This window comes from Acanthaster planci, linkage group LG19 (assembly GCF_054643075.1).
Source record: "Acanthaster planci isolate LZ-2023a linkage group LG19, COTS_SCS, whole genome shotgun sequence".
Taxonomy (NCBI): Eukaryota; Metazoa; Echinodermata; class Asteroidea; order Valvatida; family Acanthasteridae; genus Acanthaster; species Acanthaster planci.
The window spans coordinates 9554684-9582154 of NC_141795.1; the positions used below are offsets into that span (position 1 = coordinate 9554684).

A 27471-nucleotide genomic window follows, 5' to 3' on the forward strand; every position below is an offset into this window, starting at 1 on the left:
TTGAATGCCCTATTGGCTTCTTTCTAAGTCCGATTGACGAATGTGAATGAACCAAACAACTTTTAAAATTTGACTGAAGGTATTTCTAGAAAGAATGCTCAATAACGAATTCGAATGCCTGCTTTTGATTATCGATTGCTCGTGTGAAGGAACTAGACGACTTTTTGCTGAATTGGTCCGGAAAACCTTTAATACATTCAACACTCAAATCAACACCGCACAATTTATATTAATGGCACTGCATACGTGAATGTTACGCCAGTTCACATTGTTGTTGCGTTTGCTCGGCCGACGACGGTGATTAATAAGCGCCGACCTTGATGAATGCTGCAGTGCCCTTGTTTGTCCTGTTCCCTTTAGACCTATTGGCAAGTAACATATTGATAAAGGGAACAGACTTTTCCCCTCCTGCCTCAGTTTAGTTATTACTTTGAACTGGTAAAAAAAGTAAGATGGCTGCCCCATGATAGAGGTCCACGGAGGAAATGAGATATATGCATAGAGCTATACTAGAGCGCTAACTTCTCATTTTCCACGCGAAGAAGAAATTTGCCGACAATTTGAATCCGTGTGCGTACTTGTAGAACATTCGAAATCAGACAGAATGAATATCATGTACTTTAAATGCAACGTGCATTGGGTACCGATAGAATCTGATTAAAAAAACTGCGGAAACGCGCTCAGGCTGGCGTTTGCGTTTGTATATACACAGTCGATCAGTGCTCTTAATTTATCTTATTGTGTGTTCATTTTTTTGCGCATCGGCTTTGTTGACCATTGTTTTGGAATATAGACGCAGGTATGCAAAGAGCCGTACAAAAGTCGTAAAAAACTGGGACTTTTCCATAGGTTCGTGCACAAAGACAGATGCGCCCATGTACATCACTACATGATTATGAGTCAGTGACCCAATCTAGTACATTCCAGCGCTGGCGGCGCTACTCCCTATCTGCACTTGTCAAGTCGTACCGTGCTAGTCGCGCGCTCGCTCTGCATGCAGTGCCAGCTAGCCGCGCGAGCGCTTTTAAATGTCCATGCTTCCAGGACTCTAACTCGTGGCTCAGGCATAATTTTTTTACACCACCAAACTTTGAGACTGATATCCCCAAAGCAAACCCACTAGTGCCACAGAAACATAAAATAAGATGCAAAGAGAAAAAGGTTCCAATATTTCAATTTAACTTGCATGCTTCAGGGCCACAATCGGGGATTGATTTTGGAGACACAGCCTGAGACGGAGACGAAATTGAGCAAATGCTAGCCGCTGAAATCTGATCTCTCTGGCTCCCTGACTTCTTAAGGAATTCAGCATATGTCGTCTCTGCCAGGGGTGCCGACTCCATGACCCTAGAAAAAAAAGACACGTACATGTACTGTACACGTACGCAACTTTTAATTTGGCTGCAACTTTTGCAAGCTTGGCTAACTTCGTGGGCAGCGGTAATCCAGACAAAATAGTGGATGACAGACTTCGCATGCTAATTGTCAGATTATCAGAGCACAGTAAGTTGCACATGACTTTATAATCCATTGATAAGAAAAATAAAAGGCAAATTTTGTCTCTAGCCTTGCAGGCTAGCGCGAGCTTAATTGGCCTAACGTTAGCATGGTTAGTCTGAGTAACTTGGAGTTTAGACATGTTAGACTTGAATCAAGTCGCACTTACGTTGCTTATCAGCGAAAATGTCGTCTTTAAAGTATGAAACCCCCTTTACGTGTATGGATCACTCACCCCATCAATACTTGGATGTAATACTTTGGGCGATTTCCAATTTGTAGAAGTCCTTAAAATTTTGGTTTCGATTTGGGCCATTCGTTTATTACTACTAAACTGGCGTGTTGGATGTCAACATGGTAAGATTCTAGATTCAATTACGGGCTAAAACTTAAAAAGCAAGGCCTGCCGTACCCACCCCTGCCCAGAGGCAAGGACAGGCCACAGGCATGCAGTATTGGTTCATCGTCTGCGACCGCGCGGCGGACGACCGTGGGAAGTCGAACCGCAAAGTTTAAGTTCTATGGATTGTAAATTTTGGGACCTTGTCCTTAAAATAATAGATGGAGAGCTAGGTGTGTCAGCTTTTGAATTCACCTTGGGAGATGACTGTGAAATCATTCTCAGTAAGTGTAGCGTTAATGTTGTTAAAAAGGGCAGGGTTTTGAGTTTTGAGGGAAATTACGAGGGGAAACTGTGTTGATTTGTAGTTTGTAACACATGACACATTAGTGGATTCAAAGTTTGTATGGCTACATCATGTAGATAGTTTATCATTAAGAAAGTCACATTTTCTCTAGCCTGACCATAGGCCCTATCCAAATGTTAAAAAAGGCGATTTGTAGGGTCCAAGTTACTCGGACCATGGAGGAATAAAACACACATGCTTGGACTACACTTTCTCACAATTTACAATTTGTAATTTCCAAAAAGTACAATTAGTGCAATAAAGAGCGTGTTGCCTTTGTATTTTGGGGGGACTTACCAGTGTTGCAAGATTAAAATGTCAAAAAACTGGGGTCCCCAAGTATACAATCTCCAAAGTTCTAGCCCCTAGGGATAGCAGCACTGAACTTTGACAATCAATGTGGTCTGCAGAATGAATGTTGTATCAGTGTGATTTTCTACCTTTTTTGGGGGGGATGTTTTGTTTTGTTAGCTATTCGAAACAAAAATTCATGCGTTTTTCATGATTTGATGTTTTGTATTTGTAGGCTAATTCCTCCATTAGGCCATATAAAAAAGTCAATTGTTTTAGCATCCATGGCCTTTCATTTTTCAGGGGTGGGCGGGAGGTTTTTTTTCCCTATTCCTTTCTCATTTGAGAGATTTAGTTTCAAATGACGCAGTTTATTAATGAAAATAATAAAATAAAATGCTGGAAAAATTTAACGATCGCGATCGTCCTCCATGTCCACGTGCACCGTGACAAAGCGCATGTGCAATGCATGGTGCACTCGGCCGAGTAATAAGAAGGGCTGCGTACTAGAGCTATGGCTGCTTCCGATTGACACACTGTGGAAAGTAGTCCTAGCTTTAGCACATACATGTAGCCCTTGTGTCGGACATGGCCACGCTCTGTCCTGCTACGTCCCTTGGATTGATCCTGAGAACTGTAAAGCATAGTATTGACTGAAGGAACCAAGGCGACGAGGTTGTTTCCAAAGGAACGGTCAACATGAAGGCGAAATACATGTACTGTATGTGTACAACGAATGTTAGACCAATGTGAAATAATTGGTGAGGTTTCTTGATAGCCAGCTACGGTGAACTAACTGTGCGCTCCCTTGTTTTTTGACGGCATTTTCATGAAAACGTTTGTATTAAAATAATAAGCGGTGCGATCTGCACATATCACAAAGATTTTTTGTGTATGATGGCTACTGTGACATGTCACGTTCTTTTCACCTCAGTTTCACAGGTGTGTCTAAAAAAAAATGGGCAGGCGGGCGGGGATGTTAACCAACTAATTTTTTTACATGGACTTATAAATATTGAAGGATGCCACTAAAACTCTTCATGACATCTGGGAGCTTCGTAAACTTTCTTGCTGAAACCAAACTGCAAAAAACTGATGAAGAGCTCTGGATAGGCCTACACGAAGGTGGACATTGCTTGAAACCCCCTGCACAAACCTCCTGAGACTGGTCTGAAGGCATATAAGTAGGCCAAAATGCTTCAATGTTTTCCCTGCTCTTTGACTTTTTCGGATATATCATTCAAGAAATACACGGTAGGACTGTGTCTTTTAATTTCTACCTTGACCTGAGACAGTGTTTGCCTGTGGGCCGAGCAACATCAAACACGATGTGGTCTATTGCAAGCGTGTGATACTGCATGTGCTGTGCGCGATGTACATGTACATTGTACATGTCAGCGTTCTGGTGATGACGCCATCCAATCAGCCTGGGAGCACAAACAGCCAAAAGGGGATTTATTGTGGGCAGGGAAATGCAGGATCTTTTTATTCATTTTGGGGTCACAATTAATGGGGTAAACATTAAATTTACAATGTTTTTGAAATGCTTCCATACATGTATTTGTTGTTATTTTGAAATACTTTACTTGAACTAAATGTTTTCAATTTCTGTTACCCTTCAACTCTGGATCATTGTGATTAATGGAGAAATAGTACATGGCAATTAAATTTGAAAGCCAAGACTAAAAAAGCGGGGTCATTTGAACAAAATGTTGCAGGTTGCACTTTGTAGATTATGGATGGGCTGTCATAGGGAAACATAAAGGCAACAGTAACACTGTGTTTTCCTTGGTGTTGTCAAACGTTATCATGTTGGTACAGTTGCTATGCCTTGGGGTTGTCGGCAGACTTTGCAACATGCTCAGATAGCCTAGTCTTATCTTAGTGATATCGCTCAGAGGCCATCAGCAATGCAAATTATGGTCCAAAGTGAATATTGTGCACATCGGTGTTCTCAGCACTTGTTCGTTGCCAGTAGTGACTCAGTGTTTGTGTTAACCGTGGAGCTCCTCATGTTGACTAACTCCCAGAATCATTAAATACTTAGATTTCTGTAATGTACATGTACACATGTACATTAAGCTAATTGAAGTACATGTAGACGTACATGTTCACATACATGTACATGTAACCCCCTCCTTTTGCTACATGTACTTTTTGATATATTAATATACATTTACATTATGTCTACATATTTTTATATTATAAATATTTATTTTACAGGGGGGGACATAATGACAATATTTTAGAAGAAGAAATATGCAAATACAGTGTACATAAATATTCAGTTCATTGTCCTCTGTTATAAAGCCACAAGGCCAATGCAAGCTTCAGATAGAGCAAACTTGCAGGCCCTAACATGCACAAGCTTCAAAAATACGGTGCATCATTAAAACCGGGTTTTAATGAGTGTCCAGGTTATGAGTTGATAAACAAATCCCTAATATACCAGTAATCGAACCTCTTTTAAAAAATAAATGAGTCAACAGAAGCAGTACATTTTTACAGTTTTGCATTGCTGGCTTAAATATTTTGTGGGAATAAAGTTATCAGAGGGTGAGCAACTGCACATTACCTTTAACCCTAACCATCCCAAATCCTTCAAAAGCCTCCAGGTGGTTTGGAGGATTTTGGAGGATTGAGGCTACATGGCGAAATTGCGTTGCTGATTATGAAGGATGCATTGCCTCAAGGTTGTGGATTAGACCTTGTGTTGTTTATATTCAGCCATGCATAAATTCATACCCACATTATATTGGAAATCCTCCTTACTGCTCCAGGATGCCATTCGCTCTGCCTCAACATAATGAAAGGAATTGGCAGAGGATTTGGAACTATTGAGGCAGTGATGGGCACCCTTCCACAGAACAAGAAATATTGGAGGATTTTAGAGGACTCAGATTACCCCCAATTTTTCAGGGGGGCAGTTGGGGGATTTTAAAGGAAAAAGGGCCCAGGTGGTAAGGGTAATATACAAACTTTTACATGTACATTAACAGCCAATCTCCTTGGCTAGATGGGTTGGTCTAGAGAATTTAACTAGGGACATTCATTTTATACAATGCCCTATGGAATTACATGTATTTCAGATATACATGTACTAATCCTAGCCCTTCAATGTTGTTTAAATTCTCTAAGATGATTTGGGGGATTTTGAAGGATTTAGGCTGGTAGAGCATGGTAACCATTAATGACAGGTGACTTAAGACTAATGCTGTGTCATAGTCTAAGAATCTACAGGGTGGTGGACTTTCTAGGATTTAATGAGGCTACTCATAAAAAATGCCCAGGAAAGTACTGAGGAAATAGAAAATGACATTGATTCATATTCATGTTTGTTTTCTAGTCTTACAAATCATCGGCTGCATCACGTACTGACGTACATGAATGCAATTATTTGAGTTTACCATTAAGTGATTTGCCATCTTTTGACTTTGTACACACGACATGACGGTTCATGATAACCATGATTTGTCTGTTTGTGGTGCCACTGAGGAAAGGTTTTGCTTTCATCTTTTTGTGGCAGACTTTTAGCCTTCAGTCTCTCAGTCACTTTCCTTTTGTACCGTTCTCCACTTTCTCCTTCAACAGATGGGTTATGCAAGTTTTAGCCAGAATTCCGAGGGAATTCATCTGAGACTTTTCAGCCGGGCATTCATCACTTGTGATCTGAATGAGACGGAATGCAATGTGTTTGTCAGCGCGACATTGGAATGACATCCACACTCTTGAAATTAAAAGTATGCTGGTATACAGGTTTTGCATAGTAGCCATCTTGCAGGGCATTTCTTTTGTTCCACAGGCAGTGACAGGAAACCTCTTTTTTGTACACCCTGTGGAACAAAAGCACCGGCCTACAAGATGGCGGCCATGCAAACCCACCATACACATTTTATGGATTTTATTCTTTGTGGAAATGAAACCAAGGGTTCCTCAAAAGTCCGTAGGCACAGCACCCTGAAGGCTTAAGAAACCTGGAGAGACAACAAGGAAGATATTTTCAGTTTAAGAAGCAGGAGGAAAAACCCCCAAATAATACTCCCAGGAAAAACCCACAGAATCAGGTTGGGACGTAATCTGCAAATGAAAATCATCATCATCACACTAGTGTTTCCAATGCAACTTAGTGTTAAACTGAAATAATACGGAGATCAAGCTGTGTCTAACTGATGGGACTTGAGGGGTGACCGTAAAAGGTTTTTCCTGTAAAGAAGTTGTAGTTTTGAAACAGATCTCTGTTTGTGTGTGTTTGTTTTTTGAACTTAGTGGATGTACACGTACGTGTGTATGTACATGTATTTTGAAATTGTTAAGGTGATAGAATCACCCCTTGCCACAGTATGATGTCTTGTCGTCAAGAACATCTTGGGAGATGGGATGAGCAGCCCCCATGCATTTTGTTGCATGGTAAAGTATTTCCAAATCCTGGAACAACTGTCGTTACTGTTTCTTGAACTCAGAGTCTTTATTGATCATGGTTTGTAGTTGGTATTATTTTGGCCATAAGGCTGGATAAAGTTGAAAATTTTTATACACATGATCACCAACAACCAAATTATAAACTAGACCTTTATTTTGAGCTCATAAAAAAATATTTCAGTACCGAAGAAGTTGCTCTTTCTGGATTGGAGTGTATCACTGTACATGTACATGTATGTTGCATTTTGTCACTTTAATTCATTGTTCATAATTGGATCGCTTTCTTCTTAATTTGCACAGGTGATTGAAGAACTGCAAAAGGAATACAGCGGTCGCTACACTGAGGAGAACGTTGCTATCAGTGGCACACACACCCACTCTGGCCCAGGTGGCTACTTTCAGTACAGCTTATATACCATTACTGCTTTTGGCATGAAACGCTCCAGCATCGATGCCATCCTTGAAGGCATTGTCCAGGTATGTATTTGAGAGAATGATAAATCCTTTCAGTTTTGTGTATGTGATACCAAATCCATCAGTGGTAACAGTGTTCCTCTGATGGTCCTACATTTTCACCTGGACTTGGTAACTCCACAACCTGTTGTGAATCAAAAACAAGCTATGATTGGCATGAAAGGAAAGAGTGTTTTTCACATAGGCTAATCCCTGGGGGATGGGGGGGTATGTATCCCCCCCACATTTTGAGGGCCGATGGGCTTTTGATTCATCCCCGCCCGCTTTTTTGAGGGAGCAACAGAAAGTAAGTGGATTGTGAAGAATTTTATGGACTTCCCAGTGACTAAGATGGATTCAATATCACTCAAAAAAGGGCAAACAATAAAAAATCCACAAATAAGCCATTCTGACGTAAGATTTGGCATGAATGAAATGCATATTACCAGTGTATTATGGACATTGCCCCTCGTGTCCTGTCATGTGATGTTCCCCCCTCCCCATTCAAATTTCCATGTCCAGGCAAGCGCCCCCCCCACAAATCCCCACCCCTCCAATTTCCAGCACAAATTTATGCCACTGGATTTTCATCACCTATCAATATGCAGTGTGAGTTAAATGCTTGCAGGTAAAGTTTGTTCCATCCATTTTTGATGTCAAAACGGAACAACAGTTTTCTAAAAATAAAAACCGCACCATTGCTTCCCTCAAATGATACACTTTGCACTAATTCACGTGTATGAAATGTCTTGAAGTAATGGCGGAAATTTATGACCAGTGCAGAAATGCTGCTCATGTAACCAGGGGTGAGATTTCTCAGCTTTTTAGCTGATCTCAGGTTTTTTGTTTTGGATTGCAGCTTTTTTCCTTCACTGGCTGTCTACAAAAGTATAGGAGATGTTCACAGTTCAGCTTCTTTAGACCTTTTTTCAGCTATTTTTGTCATTGGTCAACCTAACCCGTGTGTAACTTACAGTCTCAGTATCATGTTTTGTTTCATATCTCAGTGTGACATCTGTGTTTGTTTCTGATTATCCTCCCCAGTCAACCACTGTCCTTATTTATATGCAGTTGTAATAATCACTGGTACTTACTTGTGATCAAGACTGGTTGATGGCATAGTAACTGCCGAAGGTGGTGGCCACCCAATATGGCAGTTTTCTGTGTCAGTTCTCCAGAGAAGTTATGTTTGAAAAATCTGTTGTGTTTTTCCTTTTTTGGAAAGCTGTAGAAATGACCTTGACTTATTTCTGTCTTCCGGATGTATGGCTCTGTATCACCATGCCTTGTCAAACTCTCAAAATTGCTGCGTGTTCTTCACTTCCAGCTTTCTGAAATGAGCTCCAAGTAACAGTGGCTTGTCTGTGTCTTTTTTACATTTGTAACTCCCTCAGAGCATCAAAAATGCCCATGGCAACCTACAGGAGGGAAACATCTTGTATAGCACGGGTGAATTATTGGGTGCCAACATCAACAGGAGCCCAACAGCCTACTTGCAAAATCCCCAGGAAGAGAGAAATAAGTAAGTGAATGAGAATAATTTGTGGTGAACTCTGCGACCAAGTGATTACCTTGAAGAGGTTGGTTCCCCATGTATATTGGTAGCAGTTAATCAGCCATGCTCGGGGATTTTAGATAAATTTCTTCAAGCCATGAGCACAATACCCACTTCCTTGCTTAGCGTAAAGTACTCTTTTGCCCTCGGTATTGTTTAGTGTTGTAATGTTCTTCTTCATGAGAGGGAGAGTACTGTACTCCCTAAATAAGTGGAGGAACTGAGTACCCATATTATGCAAGTTTAGTACCCGTATTATGCAAGTTTAGTACCCGTATTATGCAAGTTTAGTACCTGTATTATGCGAGCTTGTCCTTTTTCCCCAGTAAATATAATAATACTTGTTATTTCTCTTGAAAAACAGTAAGAAAACAGCGCTTAGTGATAACCATGCACTCATGACACCGTAGACAAAATCACAGAAGTCCGTATCCGCACATGCACGGCGGCACGTGTGAGGCTACCGTGCACGGACGCCATGTTGACCAGCCACCATGCGCACATGCCTGGCGGTGGCCATTTAGGAAAATAACGGTGCACTTCATCACATGCAAGTAAATTGTTCATTGGACATTCCAACCTCAACAAGTTGAAGCATTCACCAGGAGAAGCTCTGGCCCCAATTTGGTCAAGCTGCGTAATTCACTCGTACCATCGCCCTTAAAGGACACTGGGAATGGCAAATGCATGATGTAATATGTGTTGGCTGGCGCAGTGCCAGCCAGTGCGTTATCAACCGACCAATAAGGAATGGCTAAACTGTCTCAAGTATAAATTTCTGAACGGTTCTTAAAGGCAATCAGTTCTTTCGGTGTTGCAGGTACAAATATGATGTGGACAAAGACATGACGGTGCTGAAGTTTGAAGATAAAGACGGCAGTGGATTAGGAGCCATTTGGTGAGATGGGCTTGATTTTTTGCATGCACAAAATGGATGCTAAATTTGAAAGATTTGCCCAACTCAAAGTGTCATGGAGGCTGTGAAAAAAATATGTTCAAAGAACCATATTCTAATGATTGACAAGTCAGTAGATTTTGAAACTGGGAAATCTTCACTCATCCATAAGAAGATTTCAAACCAAACAAGTGATACTTCAGTGCAAAATGACCGACTGTTGTTTTCCATTGATATCCAGATGTTGGGTTCCCTTTTTATTGAACTGTATAAGTAAGAAATTAAGATTAACCCTCCTATGCTGAAGTCACTCTTTGGGTCACTTGGTAAACACCTCAAAGAAGCACAGCTGTGTTGTGTTGTGCACTGCACCAACTGTCCCTCACAGGAATATGAGATTGCACTTTTGTGCCGCCCAACAACTGTGCTTCACTGTTTCATGTGCATAATTGTGCAGTAAACCAAATGCAGTGAAGAGGACTGCACAAAGGACCCTGGGTCATTTTGTGCTGGCAACCAACTGCGTGCACACCGAACCTGTGCAAGAGAGTGACTGCAGGCACTCTTGCATATTTGTGCTGTAAAACCAAAGGAGGGCTAAACCATTTGAAAGATTTATGTTTGTAAACTTCAGTCTGAAGATGCTTAGAAATTCAATGATGGATTGGATATTGGGACAATGTGTGTAGGTTTTGAATCGTCCATTTGTGTCCACCTGTCCTGAACCTAATTCTTGCATGGTGCTCTGTTCTTAGCTGGTTTCCTGTTCATCCAGTGAGCATGGAAAACACCAACAAGCTTATCAGCAGTGACAACAAAGGTTATGCTTCCTACCTCTTTGAGAAGGACATGAACCCAGGTTCAAAGATGGGCCAGGTAATGTATCATTATTAGCTTTCCAAAGTTTGGAAGAGTCTTTCTTTTTGTCCAGATCGGTTTTCTTCTCCTTGTTCTTCACCAAACCTATTTGCTTTGTGTATGTCTCCTCTTGACTGGTCTCTCGACTAAAAACAAGTTCATATTACAATAAAATGTGACCGAGGAAAAGATCTCATATCCAATCCACTTCAGACTTTGTACAGATATGAAGTTGAGATTCATAAAGTGTGTTTTCACTGTATTGATGCCATGATGAAACCATCCTACATGTACATGTGCTCATCCTACAGATTTTGTACACGTGTGTTACTCAATATGTTTTGCAGTACATGCATGTACGTGTGTGGCAAGTGCATTTTTCTAATTATCTTCGAAATGTGGAAAAGCCCTGTGTTGAGTCGCAAACAGACATAGAACAGCTCGTTGACTCTTGTGTTTATCTTTAATCAGTTTGCATTGCCACTTTGAAAAAGCGTGACTCACTTGGTTGATGTTGACCTAAATCCGACCATGCATTTGTTGTAATAATCTTTCAATTTTGGGATAGTGAAAACATTTCTGATTTTTATGTGTGCGGAAAGACAGTTGTCTTCTTTGATATTTCCTGAATTTCCATCCCAGGGCTCCTTTGTAGCTGCCTTCCCAAATAGCAATCACGGTGATACAACCCCTCATGTCAATGGAACAATCTGCATAGATACGGGAAAACCTTGCGATGTAGAGACAAGCACGTGTGGAGGAGAGGTAACCATTAACCCTAACACTCCTCAGTCCTCCAACAGGTGAAGGATTGAGGAGGGTTAGGGTTAACGGACTGTTATGTGAATTGAAGAGATGCAATGCATGTTGACAGCAGATCAGAATGTTGTTGGTAGCATCATTGCCTCGTGTGGTTATTGAATATGTTTATGACATGCACATTGCTGGCAGTAGTTGGCCTGATGGATTAACCATTCAAATGATTACCTGGCAACTTCTTCCAAGTTGAACATGGCGTCAGTAACCGATTTCATGTAGCGTTTGTGGTGTGGCTGACCAATATAATACGGTTCAGTTCACAAAATTTAACCAATTTTTAAATTTTTTTTAAAAAGTATATTAGATGAGGAAGACCACCACTTTTGCAGTTACTGTGTAAAACTACAGCAATGATTGAACAGTTGTCAAATGAGCTCTGCCTACCATTTTGAAAAAGTTTTCTTCTTTGTTGGAACTGGGCGGCAAATCTCTTACTGACTGTGTACCGGTCAGTTATGCCATAATTTGTTACACAAGTTGCAGACCTACGCAATGTTCAACTCTCAGGTAATGTGCCATAATTTGTTGCTCAACTTACACAGTCAAATTATATGACAGAAGTGAAGTTAAACCGTTGCGTGGCGTTTCGTGAAATAAACTGATTTACCCCATTTGTAAGGATTCTTCATCTTACCCTGACTGAACACAAGGAAATGCATTCAGGGAGATCATTAGTAACCAGAGCATATAAAACCTGTTGGTGAAGCAGTTTCCATGTAAAATTCAAACTGTCACTCCAGGATTGAGAAGTAAAATTGTTCTTCCATCTGCATTTATTCAGTTACCATGTAATTTTTTTTGGGGGGGAGTGTTGTAAGGTATACATAATCCTCATTTATATTTAAAACTTCTCAGAGAAAATTTTACTGTCGGAGTTTGTTTCCTTTTCATAAATATTCTTGTAACGAACATGACGAGGTCCTCTCAAAGTGTTTGATATTACAGTCATCATGTTCCGTTTAGTGATTTTCAGTCATAGTTTCAAGCCCATTGAAATGTGTGATGGCGTGGGCCACAAATATTTGGGTATGAGGACTTTGGGCCAACACTTACACGCAAAATACAAAGTTAAAGATGACAAACAATTAAATTCCTGCATTTTGTTAAATGCATGTTTATCTCATTTCACCTTTCATGTACTGCTCGCTGGATGTACATGTACGGTAGAATTACAGAAGAAATCAAGTTTTCCTTGGGTCATCATTTAAACAAAGCATGCGACATGGAGTACAGTTGTGCTTGTGGATTTGGATAAAATGGCACTCTAATAAATCGGGCAGGACAGGAACCACTCTAAGACAGTAGCAGTGGAGGCACATACACATATGTATCTCAAGTCGGCCCAAAAATGTTAGGCAAGCATTTTTGAAAATAATAGTCCATTGATTGATATGTATTGATACATGTATTATCAAGATATTTATCAAAGATTTCTGTGAGTTGTCTATCTGCATATTTAATTTCTAGAATTCTGGTGATTTTTTTGTGGGCAAATCCTTTGGCGTTGTGGTGATTATCATGCAAAGTTTTCCACACTAGTATTGGCACTATTACATACACATGCTCAGCAGCCTGTCCACATGATCACCTGTGGCGTACATGTATGCAGTGTACTCATAAACAATATACACCACGCCATGTGTTGGCTGTTGTTCCATCGCAAGTACGATTTTTCCTCAACTTTGGAGTTGCTAACATCACACTGAAATCTGTTTCTTCTATCTAAAGCAAATTTGCAATGTTCAGTAACGGCGAGCAGAAATTTTGGAAGCCATGGGGGATATCCGATATACCCCAATGTTTTGGGTAGCGTTGTTCATTATAGCGATGCTTTCCTGTTTTAAACTCTTCTCTGAGGAAATTCTACTGCTTGAATTTACTTCCGTATATCAGGTTTGCCTTTCATAAAAATAGTTAATAGTGAGTACCGTACTCACCTGAGGGTTTGTGAGAAAAACCAGTAACTGTCTAACTCAGTGTCCTACCTTTTGACCATATTACATGTACATTTAATTTGATCTAAGGCCACTGAATGAAGGCATGGTACATGTATGTTTTTCAGAAAAAAGTACTTGGTGTTGACAGCATAGGATATTAGTATGGCTTGAATATTTGTGGTAGGCTGATGTGTTGACAACCTGATCCATGTACATGTACATGTAATCATCCATCAGTGCAATATTTTGAGCAGGTGGGCATAAAATGTCTCATAAGGATTAAAATATTAAACGGTCTGTGCAGGTGGGCATAAAATGTCTCATAAGGGTTAAAATATTATACAGTCTGTCAGGTGAGCATAAATTGTCTCATAAGGGTTAAAATATTATACAGTCAGTCAGGTGAGCATAAATTGTCTCATAAGGGTTAAAATATTATACAGTCAGTGCAGGTGGGCATAAAATGTCTCATAAGGGTTAAAATATACAGTCTGCACATGAGCATAAAATGTCTCATAAGGGTTAAAATATACAGTCAGTGCAGGTGAGCATAAATTGTCTCATAAGGGTTAAAATATACAGTCTGTGCAGGTGAGCATAAAATGCCTCATAAGTGTTAAAATATTATACAGTCTGCACATGAGCATAACATGTCTCATAAAGGCTGAAATATATAGTTCGTGCAGGTGGGCATAAAATGTCTGATAAGGGTCAAACTATTATAGTGTCTGTGCAGGTGGGCATAAATGCTATAGCTTAAGGGATAAAGTAATATACAGTCTGATGCTAGAGTAATTCAAATTATAAAAGCAGTCCAAGTGCTTTTAGTGTTACCGTATGTACACGTGTGCAAGGCTATTCATTGCTGGAGTAGTACAAACATTTGGTGCCTGTCAGTTGGAAACTGGCTGGGTCATCCAGACGAGTAGCATCATTCAGTTGGCATACTTTGTCTCCTTGGTTGTTAGTGTTGACATTGAAGGAGCGGCATGTTGACATCTTGGTGCAGGCAGCAGCACATTTGGGTGTGGCCTTGATGGAGATTTCTCTGATGATGTGGTTGACGAGGCAGTGGTTGAGAGTGTCGGTGTCCTTGTTAATAGAGTAGGTTTGCTGACGTACGCAAGGCGGCCTTACTGGCTGAACACAAACAGCTTTGTACTTGTAAGTGCATTGATGTAAATGCCATTCACTGGATGTCTTGAGGGCAGCGCAGTCTCCATTATAGGAGGGATTTCTATACAAGTTGTTGATGAAGGCATGACCTTTCTTTTGACCCTCACACTCTAGTATGTGCTCTTGGTTGAGCTTACTACAGGCAATCCACAGGTGGTGATGCCATTGGGGTTTTAAAGTATTCATGAACTCGGCCTCTTCATGTGACCGAGGAGCAGCCATCTTGCCTCCCTGGGCATCGCAAACTTCATGGCTCTCATTCCAGGTCTGAGAAGTGTCTGTGCTAAAGTAACAGGACCCATTCCAGCTCTGCCAAGATTGCTTACAGATGTTGGCATTCAAGATACAAGAATCAGAACCCCATGAGGAAATCATCGCTGAGCTCACTAGAAGCAGCACTCCCCAACCTTGGATGAAGAACATCTTGAAGAATATGGAAACAGGATTGGATACTGGATGAAATACAGACGAGTATGCTTAGCTAAACGTTGTAGCTGTCACATGCATCCTCTCCCTGAAGTTCCACTCCGATGTCAATTTCCTTCCAGTGAATGCAATTACTGTCTCCTCAAAAAACTGATGATGGCCTACACGACATCATGATATCCTTGTCCTCTGAATGAACTGTCTACCAGAAGCAGATCTAGTAGTGAGCCCCAAATTTCTGTCACTGCTCATTTGCAGACATAAATTTCAAAATACAAATATACCACGAACAAGCGAGACCAACAAAGGACCATCTTTGAAAAAGTCATCATCATCATTTATTTTGGACAGTGACGGAAATTTAATTGCTGCCCCATTGTTGAGGGTATTCATTACATACTCCCATTTTCCCCTTTTGTCATAACAATTGCTAATAATGCAGGAACAGACAATCTCTGAAATGACGATTTTGCAGGAATTGTGGCATCTTAACAATAAATGAAAAATGAACGGGGAATAAAACTGAAACTACATGTAATTCTTGGGTTGTATTTGATTATTGTTTAGAAGGAAATTATCACTGGTTCATCAGAAATGCAGCCTGTACCATTTTGATGGATAGGCTGACAGTAATGCAGTTGTTAAGTTTTTTTTTATTGTCTTTGGGTTGTTTTGAAAATTCCTGTTTCAGATCAAGTTCACCTTTAAGAGGTGCATTCAGTGTTCCAAAACGAATGATTGTGACTGTATTGTCCTTCCTAAGCACTTAACTTACTGAATCTTAATCACTTTATGGTTTTTGTATCAACTCTGTATTGGCCATGGTTAACACCTGTCATGTGTTTTCCCATAATGCATCTGTGGGTTTTTAATAAGATGGTGTATCGCAAATGGTGTGCTATGAGATGGTGCAGGATACATGTACATGTACTACAATGAGTCGCGAGACATTGCAGCACCGAAAGGTGACCATGAAGAAACTAATTCTTAGTGCATATAAGCCCAACTCAACCGATCCCCCAAAACAAAAAGGCAATCCTATTGCACGAGAATTTTTTTGTCACAAGCAATAAGCCTGAATAAATCTAGTACACTGAGTTCTTCAAATTCACTCAAACATAACAATTTCAATTCTCCACACTAAAGACAATGTTGCTACATCTCGTGATTTGGGGCAAGGTTTTCCTTAGTTACATAAGAGACGCCTTGCCTCAATATACTGCTTTCAATGGATGAGAAGGGCACAAAGGAACCAGTCCATTTCAGAGATGGTGGGTCACTATGCAAAAGCTTGCCCCAAATCATGAGGTATAGCAACAGTGTCTTTAGTCTGGGGAGTTCAAATTGTTATGTTTATCTGCAATCAGACATCTCAGTGTGCCAGATTTAATTTAAATTGAACTTGCAAAAGGCTTACTCAGCTGGAGTTTATTGTGGATAAGGCAAAGGGGATAGTCAAATGTAGGGGGATATATCAAGATATTGACCCTGACATTTGTGGCAATTGCTCAGGGGTGCAATGTGCCTTGTGAATCGGTCTTATTTCTGTGTGCTTTGATAATGCTCATTTTTTGGGGTTTCACAGGTGGCTAACTGTCTTGGGAGAGGACCAGGCAATGACATGTATGAGAACACTAGAATGATTGGCCAGAGGCTTTATGAAAAAGCAAAGGTAGTCTTGGCATTTATCGTCTCATTGTTTACTGGTAATTTTATTTTGTAGGGACCATTCATACAGTAGTTATTTCTTTGAGAAAGAACATACATGATTCATGTATTCCTGCAGCTCACATGCGCGTGAGCTTCACTTCTAAATATTTTGGCTTACAATAGACTTCTAAAACAGGGCTAGACAATAACGGTTTGTGATTTTCAGTGATACTTCATATGGGATGACTGACAGGCAGTTTAAACGCTTCTAGTTGCCGTTCATATATATACAAACTATACATGTACGCTGGATTAGTCAGAAAACTGGAAGTGCACTGTTACGGCACAGGACATTTGCAAAAGATCATTTTACAGAATATTGATCAAAATCATATCGTTGATTTTTCTTGCAGGAATTGTATGATGCTCCAGGCACACCACTCAACGGACCAGTATCCTCCATTCACCAGTATGTGAATATGTCTAATTTCAGGGTTACAAAGGGCAATGAAACGGTATGCTCATTCATTTTAATAGTGTTTCAATATTTCAATTATTTTTTCAATGTGTATTTTTTTCAGTGAAATTATTTTGATCAGAGTTTAAATTTTGTTCTTGTGAAATATGTGACCTGTCACTACAAAATGAGCTGAAAGTCAGTCTTTTGAAATGTTGAGGTATTGGTGTCTTTTACTTCCGCAGAAACAGAGCTTTTCAAGTGGCATGTACATGGAACACTTAGGGTAGAAGTATAAGGTGACAATGTGACATTATTCTGGCTGCTTTGCGTCTTTGTTTCTGACATTGTTTCAACATTTCTGACCGGGCATGAATAATGCTATCAGAAAAATTGCTGAGAAAATGACATTTATAAAATGAAATATATTATCCTGCAAAACATTTGGAATTACATTGAAAAACGGTTTACTCTTTCCAAATATTTCCACCCCCCCATATTGATCTCCACTTCAATATGACTTTGAAGCCTAAAAATAGGCTAGAACAGGATATACTTTTACGCTCATTTTGTCGTGACAGGTCACATATTGGCTTTTAAATGGTTTATTGCTCCAGGATTAAAATATGCAAAATTGTTTTGACCTTACCTTACAGATGAACTGACAGTACAGTTGTTTATTCAGCAAATTGTGAAATTATCAAATGAAAAATTTCACAATTGCCTCCTTTTTCCGTGAAGTGGGTAGAGCTATAGATTAATCTGAGGAGATGCCAGAAATGTGGTGGCGCTACACTTACACTCACATTCTTTAGCTTGACAAGCGTATTTGGCAAATCAAGGCACCCTATTGGTCAAGGAGGCATGTAACATGTGCGTATCACCTGTCCATGAGCATTGTGCCACCTGTCCACGAGCGTTGTGCTACTACATTTATGGCTTCTAATTCTGGTCATTGAATGACACTACCGTACACAGATTGTACATTTCATGCACTGAAGTCAATATCTTTATTCTCCTTGCTTCTGGGGTGATGGATTTTCACTGACATCAGATCACATTATGGAAAATCTCACTGAAGATGCGGAACTTTGAAATCCTTGTTTGAACTGTTTTTGAAGGCTGAGCCAGGAGTGGTTAGCTTTTAGTGGTACTTTTTGAGACTTCATAAAGAGAGTGCATGGAGAAATTAGGATGCATGTGTTGCTGTTCTTCACTGACACCGTATTAAACATGAATAATTGTTGGTATCTTGCAGTTTACAACCTGCACACCTGCTCTTGGGTACAGCTTTGCTGCTGGCACCACAGATGGTCCTGGTATTTCTAGCTTCTCACAAGGTAAATGCCAGGGACAAATTGCACTGTGCTTTTTGCCACAAAGAAAGAATCTCTGTTTACTATCCACTCTGTGCTGGAACTGGAGATCGCATGCATTCACATACATGTAGCGTAATGGGTCTTTGATGGGGACTTTATGTGCACAGGTTTATACACGTACAAGTTTGGCGTCAGATGTGCTGAGAATGCAAGACCAATTTACATTGGAATGTACAGTTTTTGCATGTGCGCACGGTGTGAAATTGAATCAATTCCCAACCTTTTGTGTGCATGAGTTTGCTTTTGCATTCAATTGGGAACCCTGAACAATAGAGGACAATAAAGTCCCCGATTCACATAGGGTCCCCAATGACAACTGTGTACAAAACATATGGGTGGGCTTTCTAAAAAAGTTGAAGTACAAACAAAAGAGGAACAATAGGGGGTCCCCAGTTGCAGGCAAATACCCACTTGTGTGTGTTGGGGGGGGTTAAAGTCAGAGTAGATTGGTTGGATTCTATCCAAACTAAGGACTGTGCTTTCATAGTTAGTGTCAAATTTCTTTGTTGATGTTTCAAGTTCAAAGTAACCTGAGAGCCTAATTCTGTTGTTACCTGAGTCGTGAAATGAGGCTAGCTCTTTACACTAAAATGTGTTAGATGCCAAGAAACATTCTACGCAGTTGAAATTGTTGACCGGGGTGCCATCCCATCACAAATAATTAACATGACTGCAAAGATTTGCACTAGGGTTCCAATGTGTGTAGAGCATGGAGAGACCGTAATGCAGTTTCGTGTCAACCATTCGCATTTCAAACATTCAAACCGTAGATGTGTGTGTCAAAATTTGATCTTTAAATCATATATAGGAAGCATTTAGTATTTTATACACAGTCTCTACATTCGTACCATTTTTTTTTTCAGTCATTTATTTATTTCATTTATCCAGGGTAAGCCCAAACAGTTTACCAAAACTGATTTCCATTGGGGCCTTGCAAACACTCATAAAAAGGATACATATACAATAAAAACTTGAAAATTAGACACCTTCACAATTATATGCAAACACCAACTCCATCATCTCTAACAGGGTACACCAAAACACACGGATATCAACATGCTAATATTTGCTAGAAAGACAAAGCACACGCAAAATGCACAATAAACAAAAAACGACAAGTAGTTTACTGCAACCATGACACTCATGCCAAATGGGGGAGAGCGAAAATCCTACAAAAAACAAAACATTTTGGGAAATTTTTTTGGGAAAAAACAGGAGAATTCCCTTCCGGGTGTTGGATGAAAACTTAATTTAAAGCGACCAAGTCGCACGACTCCGTAGATTTGCAGTTCCTCCCTTAGTAATACACTTTCTTTGTGTGCGTAGACCTTTTTTGAAGTTAAATAAATTGAAACTGTTATTAACAACTGTATCCCTTCTAGAAAATGTCAAATATATGTATTTATTTCTTTTCAAAAGATGTCTTCTCATGTCACTGATTCAAGCTCAAAGCTGTCATGACAACATTCAAATCATGGCTCATTCCATCAGCCAATCAGATGACTCATCAAATTTGTGCATATTCATGCTCTGCTGGCAGAATCATTCATCAATGGTAAGTACATGTAAACTCATCGTGCTCATATTCCACAACTTTCTCTCGTCTTCAGCTCTCCAAACTGTTTTCCTGAAATATTGGTAACGGATGAAACTGTGACGGGATATGTAGAAACAACCTTTTAACCCAAGCTTTTCTGTTTGATTATTGATTTGGGGACCCAGGGATGACGGAAGGTTCACCCTTTTGGGATGGTCTTGTTCGTTCACTCTTCAATGATTACGAAGAAACCCAAGACTGCCAACAACCAAAACCTGTGCTTCTTCCTGTCGGGGACTATCTCAACACAACTGTAAGTGAATTGTTTTAACCACTTCATGCCGGGGCATTTTTCAATGTCGATGATGCTGGGCCGGCATAATTATCATTTTTTCCGTTTTCAAAATTGTTCAAAAATTTATCATTTCATTTAACGGACGTTTATAGCCGCACAAAGTAATCTTTAGGCACTACTCTAAGTTGATAGGTAACCTTTATTGACGCCGAAGTATTTCAGCCAGGCCTGTAGCCTTGTAAAAAGAGCCCAGAGTGTGCGGTGTTATGTAACTTTCTCATGTTCATGAACCTTGCTCAAGGCAATGCTGACCTCTTTTCAATAGGGGCCAGATTAGCGTGGGGGAGTGCTTTTGTCCCCGGTGGTAATCCCCTTGCCATAAATGCCCCAAACCCTGGTATACGGTTTCAAAACAAGGCTAGATTATCACCACTTTTGAGAGTGAAAATGTCGATAATGCCCAGCAGCCTGGTCTTTTGTTCGGAGTACGTTTTTTTGTTACAGGGCCCTGTTTCCTTTGTCCGAGTTCGGAGACCCCGGCCATGCATATAAAGCATACGTCTCCGATTCCGGAGTCCCCGGCAGGAAGTGGTTAATCATTAGTCCTAACAATCCTCATTCCTCCAATTCAATATGATTTTACGTGCATTTACACCCTAGGGGTTTAGGCTCAATGTACATGAAAAGAGATGGTTGACCCCCTCTCCGAAAAAAATGAAAAATGGGAAATAGAAAAAAATGCAAAAGAAAATAACAATTTGCTTGAAAATACCTCGAAACTGACCCCCTTCCACACATTCCATAGTTTGTCAGTTTGAGGCTGATGAGTGCTTTGACCCCTGCACCCCTCTTGGAAAAAACATGCTGGTCATGCCAGTGCTGGTTGCACGCTCTTAAGAACAGTGTGAGAAGTAGAACTGGTTGTCAAATGCTTCACTTTACATTCCCTTTGCACAATTTTACAAATTGTACTCATGTTCAGGCATTGATGTATTAAACTGATTGGACACTGATGTCCAACAGCAATATCACCCTGTTGTATGTAGGTGTGAGAAAGCTAGTGTGGTAAAACTATTCACATATTGTTGTGAATGAACAGATTGCTGAATGGTCTGTTACTGGACAGATTTGTAGGCAGTATTACAGTATCAACTTTGCATATGAAGCAAACAGCCAGATTTCTGTGAGTCAGTTTGGTATTCAACCGTGCATGCTGGAATGAAGTGCAGTGTCATAATGGTAGATCATTAACAGCAATGATGTTCATGCACAAGACCTATCAGTGAGGCTGTATACAGGCTCACATGCACTGAACATCTACTGGTCAAGTTGGTGGGCCTTGTCCTCAAATGACCGTGCATTTTATGAACAAAGGAACTGGCTCATTAGTGCAATTTAAGCAGGTTTTCAAGTTTTATGAAACAATTAAACAAGGGGTTTGCTTGAATCTTATCTCAGGACCCTTTGTAGGTGTATGTTGTACATATATTTGATATGATATTGTCGGTTACTGATGCAGTTATTAGGTTATTAACATTTCAGATAAAAATGCGTTTTAAAATTGAATTTCTTGTATTGCAATCGTGCATTTCTGTGAAAGAATAAACCAGTGTTAACAGTTCCATGTGATGTTGATCGTGTTCTTTGACAGAATATGCCTGAAGCAATTAAGCTAATTGTTAATCTAGTGGCTAGTGATCCAATGGCGCCAGACATTGTAGAAACGCAGCTTTTGCGCATCGGCCAATTTGTCATCATTCCAGCCCCAGCAGAGATCACGTGAGTTTTCTGTCATATTTTAATGAACACCATAATTATCTTCCCCTCCCTCTCCATTAAAATGAACAAAAAAAATGCTGTTCCTAATAAACCTAATGTGCTGCTGACAACGCACTCATTCACAGAAGTACAATAGCATATCTAGGCCTTGGGTTGAGGGAAATTAAAATTTTCTGAACATAACATAACATTGCCGCCAGAAGGTACAGCTTTGCATCGTACAGTCTGCATTGCTGAGGCCTTGATCCAATTAGTGTGATGATTGGTAGGTGATATCATGGTGATACACAAGATAAGTACAGGTACTTGGAAGTGATATTGGTTCGTAAGCATTGATGTAATTCTTAACGATAACCTAGCTGGAAGTTTCTGCATGAAGTACAAATTACCGTCAATGAATGACATGAATTTAATTTGAATTTTTGTCCATGCAGAACAATGTCAGGAAGACGAATGATGGATAAAGTTAAAGAGGTACAGTGCACATTTCAATTTGTTCAGTTGCCTCTGAGGATAAGCTATAAGCCGTTTAAAATTTGGCAGAATTGGCGGATTTATATGTAAACCACCTTTATTTAAATCACTGATTTAAATCACAATGAAATCAACTGATTAGAAAAAAATCACTGATTTAAATTTCCGTTAAATTCTTTTGGAAAACAGGCAAAAATGTTTCAAGTTTTCAATTCTGTTCAACCGATTAGTAATTTTTACAAGTTTTGCACATTTTAAAATCCCCCTGTCTGTGAGCCTTTGAGTTTGTAGTATTGATAAGAAGGATGAATGCACAAGTGTTACAGTTTGGTTAGTAGGATTTTTTTTCCTCAATTCAAACCGCTTGTTTGCATTCAAATCAGCTTTTTGGATTCAGTGTATAAATTTGATGTGAAGGATTTATAATCCTGATTTAATTTCACTTCATGTTTAAGTTACCCACTTCAGAGTCTGACATGATAAAGTATCAGCAGCCGTTAACCTTCTGCAAATACAGGTGTTTTATTGAGATTAGAAATGTTGGTCATCAGGCGGTGAAACTAAAACCAATAACAACATGCTCTTGATGAAGTGAGTTTTAATATTAATATCAAAATGTTAATAATATTAATCACAAAGGAGATGGATTACAGACAAAACAAAACCGCTTTTTGCGCACATTAGAGCACCTGAGGTGAAATTTTGTGCATACACTTCATGTACCGTTTCAAATCAATACATGTACGTGTGGTTGGTAGCATGTTCATTACTCATTAGTTATCAGCTAAGATCGTATAGCGCCGAGTACCGGCGCAAGATGGAGAACTTCACCACGAATACATGTAAAACGTTGTAATCGCATAGGCGCCATTTGAGCAAGCGATATGCCTGGGCAGTACACATTACTGCATAGGCGCAGGCGCTGTGGCAGGCACGTGCACCTGGTGAGCCTGCACCCAAGCATTACGGTAAACTGCGCAGGCGTATCGCTTGCTCAAATGGTGCCCATGGTAATTACACCTTTTGGGCAGAGTTATCCATCTTGTGCCTTCGGCGCTATATGATCTTTGGTTATCAGACATATGTATGAGCAATCTGTTAACAAATTCTTATGAACTCTAGTTTTGTCAAAACTGTAAAGTTCGGTTTAAAATTGGGTATGCACTTCATCCTCGGTACTGTACAATGTATGTACCAGTACTTGTCTAGGAAGGAAGTCTTCAGCAGGCACATTGTACACGTACTGCTAGGTGCTATACTGCATGTGTTACACCTGAACTTAGACAATATTCAACGTGGTTTGTGAATTTAATCAAAAATTACATGTTTTAAATTGTCGGGTGCCTGGAAGCAAGGACATAAGTGCTTACGACCTTTTGCCAGGCACACCACGAAATGTCTCAATTCAAATCCAGATTTGTTTAATTTTGTAACAAAAGAGATGAATAAAAAAACTTGCTTTTGAATAGATGATTGAGCCGACTTGTCTCCAATTTTCACAAAAATAAAAAAATCTGATTTTTAACCATAAACAAAAATTGAAAAAAATCGCCAACCCTGGAATTTGGTGTTGGAACCAAATTTTCAGCTCGGGGCGGATATGATTGACATTCCTTTTTGTGTGGAATGTTGTTTACAGCCAAGGTCTGTTAAATGAGGTGACAACTTTGGTATCTAGTGACGAGATAATATTTTCTTTCTGCTTCACCTTTCTTTCTCAACAGAAACTGATGGACAGCGGAATGAGTAGTAATGTGGTGACCATGATCACGAGTCTTTCAAACACCTATACAAACTATGTGACCACCTTTGAAGAATACCGGGTATGTTACTGATTTTTCTAAGTGTGTGCAATGAGTCTTTGGCAAGAATGAATTCACTTTTTTTTTGCAGTAGCTTTCAAACTGGCAGAATTTTGTGATATAAGCCAATTTCATGATTGGTAATTACCAATAATGATATTGGTGTACATCATAAAATTCTATCACTAAGGGATATCATTTATTTTGCAGGAATGTATAGTGCTGATGACACCATTTAAAATCTCTGGCAATAAAGCACATGCCTGATACTCAGATCTTGACAAAGAAAGTTCAGTTTTTCCCTGCCATTAAATTTAAATGATAGGGAAAACAAATTGATAAATTCACCTTAAAATCTCAACATTATTTCTTACTTGATGACTATTTTTCTCGTAGGCTCAGCGATATGAAGGGGCGTCAACCATGTATGGTCCACATACATTAGATGCCTACCTCCAACAGTACTCAATGCTAGCAGAGAAACTGGCTCAAGTAAGGGCTCGAGTAAGGGCTCGAGTAAGGGCTCGAGTTCCAAACCTAGATTTTCCTTAGATTCTCATCCTTTAAAGGGTTACAGAAATAGAAAACATTTAGTTCGCATGAAGTATTTCAAAATAACAATAAATACGTAATCATTTCAAAAACATCATTAATTTAATGTTCACCCCATTAATTGTGACCACAAAACAAATAAAAAGATCCTGCGTTTCCCCGCCCACAAAAATCCCCTTCTGGCCATTTGCACTCCCAGGCTGATTGGATGACGTCATCGCCAGAACGATGCATGTACAATGTACATAGCGCACAGTACATGCAGTATCGCACACTTGCAATAGACCACGGTGTGTTTGATGTAGCTTTGTCCGCAGGCAAACACGGTTTCAGTTCAAGGTAGAAATTAAAAGACACAGTCCCTTTTGATAGAGTTGAAGCTTAAATAAATTCACCATGTATTCATGTGTTCGTAATTTAAGTTAATATCTGTCTGTAATTTTATTTCCAAAATTGTTCAGGGTACTGGTGTGGAAAACCCTGGCCCAGACCCACCATCAAAAGGCCTTCCTGTGAATCTCGATCTTGACAGTGATGCGTTTCCTTCCGGCAAAAGTGTCGGAGATGTAAACCAGAAAGTTGATGCTAAATATCGGCAGGTATGAGGGGGTTTGTTTTGTTAGAAAAGTAGTACCAACATCAGACTTCAGAACTGAAATAGCCGTCAACAGTGTGCACAGGTGCATGGTACCTGCCATTTCATTTCCACTGTGTACTTGGGCATGGTATCTGCCATTTCATTTCCACTGTGTACTTGGGCATGGTACCTGCCATTTCATTTCCACTGTGTACTTGGGCATGGTATCTGCCATTTTGTTTCCTCGTGGAACCAAGCGGTCAGGCTGACGCTAGGCCAGCTTGTTTCACAGGGATCTGGATCAGTGATCCCATCGCTGGCTCGCTTCATCCATTAGGTGGGTTTTGGCGTAAGTGAACCAGCGACGGATCACTGATCGCGGTCCTGATCCCCGTGAAACAAACTTGGCCCAGAGGCACCTTGTGAATGTGAAAACTCTGCAGGTTTGCCATTTAAACAAACATTGTATCATGAATTCTCCTCCTCACTTGTATGTAAATATGTACCAAGAACAGGGTGTTGGACTTGAAGGACAACGTTTCCAGGTAGCAACATTGCAGAATGACAGTCTGGAAGAATGCCTCGTTTTAACATTCGCACCTAGGGCCATTGTAGACAATTCGGAATCAATCTTTTCATTTGTTTGCCATTTGCATATTACAGTTGCACTACTTCAACTCCAGTTGTTGCCTCTGAGACATACTCATTAAACTATAAAACTGCACAATTTCTTAAACAGCCATTGATTTCTGAGATAAGTGTCAGTTTCACTAACATTTCCTGCTGTGTGGAATTAGCATATGTGGGACGAGTTCCCGGGTGATTTTCAAAATTCTTCAAAAATTCATAACGTCTTTACTGGACGCTTACACCCACACCAATGACTGTCTAGTGGCTACTCGAATCTGACAGGCAATCTCCATTGACGCCCGAGTATTGCAGCCGGGCCTGCTGCCGAGAGCACTGTTCGGTGTTGTGTAATTTCCTTTGTTCCTGAAATTGGCCCAGTACATTGCTGAATGGCAGTGGTGTCTTTTCAAATGTGGCCAGATTAGCATGCAGTGGTATTGTATCACTAGTCATCACTGGAGTGCTGGGGCACTTTTTTGCAATGAAACTTAAACTTCAACTTTTGGTGTAAGAAGAAAGGACTTTGAGCTTTAATTTGATGCCAAATTTGATGGGAGAAAATGGAGGTTAACTTGGGCTTGTGCTTTATTGGGATGCCCCATAGTACCTCTTTCTGGTTGATTTCTTTGTTTTTCATAGGGCTCTTTGGCAGAGGCAATCTTCTGGTCTGCTGATCCCAAACGGGGTTCGACCAAGTCGGTAATGACATCTTTTATTAATGAAATTTGCCTCCAAAAGGAATAAGAATGTCAGTCATGTTTTTACCAATTGTGCTAAGTGTTGATACTGTCACCATTGGACGAAGCTGAAATTGATGACAAAACGACATATGTTATGTCTTTTTAAGGTCCATGCGATGAATTTCTCTGAGAAACCGTTTTAACGGTAGTCTTTTTTCTTATATGTATGAAACTTTGACAGTCCTTTTGGCTAGTTTTATTTTTGAGGAGGAGTGCTCTGCTTGAAACATTTAAAATGTTTTTTTTCTGGATATCTCAAGAGTGCTGTTGCCGTGATGTTATTTGGGGAAGACGCTTTTCAAATTGTTAACCCAAATTTACTCGTGGAAAACATATGAGAAAGGGTTGCTTATTGACTAACCTACTTGTACACACTCAATAAAGAGCTCTTGAAAACAGTAAAATTCGAGTCACTTTTTTGTGCTGAAATGACTAACATAGAGGTTTCTGACCAGAATGGAGTCAGATTTTTGCTCATGAATGTTGCATTTGACATCAGAATAACGTTTTGATGGTGTATTGTTGGCAAAAGAAATTAAAGATAAGCAAGGATTCTGATGAAAAAACTGGAACTGTACATAAATGCT

The 27471-nt window shown here is 39.9% G+C and overlaps 1 pseudogene across 1 annotated transcript in view; it reads left to right on the forward strand.

Moving 5' to 3' along the window:
* The first annotated feature begins 1830 nt into the window (after nucleotides 1–1830).
* The window catches only part of LOC147796008 (neutral ceramidase-like), a 30692-nt pseudogene continuing 5051 nt past the window's right edge, over nucleotides 1831–27471 (forward strand). The window contains exons 1-17 of the transcript XR_015423378.1: nucleotides 1831–1854; nucleotides 6066–6214; nucleotides 7194–7370; nucleotides 8741–8868; nucleotides 9722–9799; nucleotides 10552–10672; nucleotides 11297–11419; nucleotides 16598–16684; nucleotides 17076–17177; nucleotides 18378–18459; nucleotides 20221–20348; nucleotides 21982–22109; nucleotides 22544–22583; nucleotides 24308–24406; nucleotides 24782–24877; nucleotides 25399–25536; nucleotides 26784–26843. The product of XR_015423378.1 is annotated as a neutral ceramidase-like (transcript). The remainder of the gene's footprint in view (nucleotides 1855–6065; nucleotides 6215–7193; nucleotides 7371–8740; nucleotides 8869–9721; nucleotides 9800–10551; nucleotides 10673–11296; nucleotides 11420–16597; nucleotides 16685–17075; nucleotides 17178–18377; nucleotides 18460–20220; nucleotides 20349–21981; nucleotides 22110–22543; nucleotides 22584–24307; nucleotides 24407–24781; nucleotides 24878–25398; nucleotides 25537–26783; nucleotides 26844–27471) is intronic.